Source organism: Trichechus manatus, unplaced genomic scaffold (assembly GCF_000243295.1).
Source record: "Trichechus manatus latirostris isolate Lorelei unplaced genomic scaffold, TriManLat1.0 scaffold00011, whole genome shotgun sequence".
In the NCBI taxonomy this organism is placed as follows: domain Eukaryota; kingdom Metazoa; phylum Chordata; class Mammalia; order Sirenia; family Trichechidae; genus Trichechus; species Trichechus manatus.
Genome location: NW_004443947.1, coordinates 6,313,650 through 6,315,694, shown reverse-complemented (window position 1 = coordinate 6,315,694; position 2,045 = coordinate 6,313,650). Strand labels below are relative to the sequence as shown.

Genomic DNA, 2,045 nt, shown 5'->3' with positions numbered 1-2,045 from the left:
CCCCTGAAAGAGCCTCAGGGAACCCCAGAAGTCCTCTGACCACACTTTGAGAAATGTTGCCTTAGAACAACTCTTAACAGGTTCCTAAGGACATCCATACAAGAAGGGGCATTATAGAATTGTTTGTAATAGCAAACATTGGAAACAAATGTCCATCTTGTTGTTGATGTAGCTGCTGTCCAGTCAGCTCTTGACTCATGACAACCCCATGCACAATGGAATGAAATTCTGCCTGGTCCTTCGCCACCCCCATGATCATTTGCAAATCAGAGCATTGTGATCCACTGGGTTTTCACTGGGTAATTTTCGGAGGCAGCAGACCAGGCCTTTCTTCGTTAGTCTGTCTTAGTCTGGAAGCTCTACTGAACAATGTTCAGCATCATAGCAACATGGAAGCCTCCACTGACGGACGGTGACTGCGCATGAGATGCATTGGCCAGGAATCGAACCTGGGTCTCCTGCACGGAAGGCAAGAATTCTACCACTGAACCACCACTGAAATATATAAATTTGGATATATTTCTTCAATGGAATACTGTACCACTGTGAAAAGGAATACATGAAATTTATGTATATCAACATGAAAAAAATCACACAAACAATGTTGAATGAAAAAAATCCACGTTATAGAAGATTTTTATAGTCGAATGCTATTTGCACAGAGTTTTAAAACAGGCAAAACAACAGTCTAGCTTTATGGATATGTACACGCATAGTAAAAGTATAAAGAAATGAACAGAAATAATAAACATCAAATTCAGGATAGTGGCTCTTCTGCATGGTGGGATTGCGGAGGAGCACACACAGCGCATGTGCCACGCTGGCATACAGGTGTGCTGTGCTTGGACGTTCACTGTGCTGAGGGATATTTATACCCCCAGCAACTGGAGCGCCTGGGCAGTTACCCCTGGCTGTGAACAGACTTCAGGGAGGAGCAGCTGAGCGGGCGAGGCCTGAAGGTGGTGCTGTGGTGCCCCAAGAGCAAAACTCCTGAGCTTCGGTGGCTTGTGCTGCTCTGGGCAGGATGCAGGGTACCGCCAAGAACACTGAAGACACTAATCAACTGAAGAGTGCCCTGCTACCCAAGCTGAGCAAGGGTCAGGGGGCTAGAAGGGCTTGTGTTTCAGGTGCTCGGGAGCAGTGGGCCTGGCCTGAGGTGGGGCCCCTGTGAGTAGCAGCAGGGCATGGCAGGGGCCCCTGCGGCAGGCCCAGCCCCAGGCTGCTGGCTGGGATCTATGTCATCACACAAATACTTCTGTCTGCGTGGCTGATGGGGTTCTGTTAGAGGCAATGGTGCCAACCACAGGCAGGCATTCCAGCCACGTTTGAATATTCCACAAGTTAGAACTTCGTCATTATTTTGAAATATTCAATATGAAAAAGTTCAACTGGATTTGAAATCCCAAGAAGTTCCTACATTATAATTGCCAGTGAAAGAAAAAGGAGATTCCTTTAGTGTAATTTTAACCGTTGTACATTTTTTAAAGGTGGCCAAACACATTTTTATAAACTTTATCACTTGTGAAAACAGTTTCTTAGCAATGATGATTATAAAGAATCTGAAGCCCTTATCATTAAGAAGGAGCCCTGGTGGTGCAGCAGTTAAGCACTTGGGAGCAAACCGAAAGGTTGGTGGTTCAAACCCACGCAGCGGCTCTGCAGAGGAAAGAATTGGCTGTGTTCTCCCATAACAATTACAGCTTAGGAAACCCTATGGGGCAAGTTCTACTGTGTCACAGGAAATCTCTATAAGTCAGAATCGACTTGTCGGCACCTAATAGCAACATCATTAAAAAGTTGTATACAGGAATCACAGGTGGCTATTGAGCCTAAAGTCTGACATAAAAGTTACATTCATGGAAGTAAATGCTCATTAAATTTCTTGAAAACGTTTTATTCAAATTTCATAGTAAACATATTTCCTACGGTTGGCATTTTATTATTTTTGATTATTTTTTTAATCAGAATCATATAACATGAAGATGTGGTGAATTTTTTTACTAAGCCCAATAGAGTTATGCCTAAAACCCTTCTAGGTTATCTCG

At 43.9% G+C, this 2,045-nt stretch overlaps 1 non-coding gene across 1 annotated transcript; it reads right to left on the bottom strand.

The window, feature by feature from the left end:
- Positions 1-428: 428 nt before the first annotated feature.
- On the bottom strand, positions 429-499 carry TRNAG-UCC (transfer RNA glycine (anticodon UCC)). Its single transcript has one exon. It is a non-coding gene; the product is annotated as a tRNA-Gly (tRNA).
- Between the last annotated feature and the right edge of the window lie 1,546 nt (positions 500-2,045).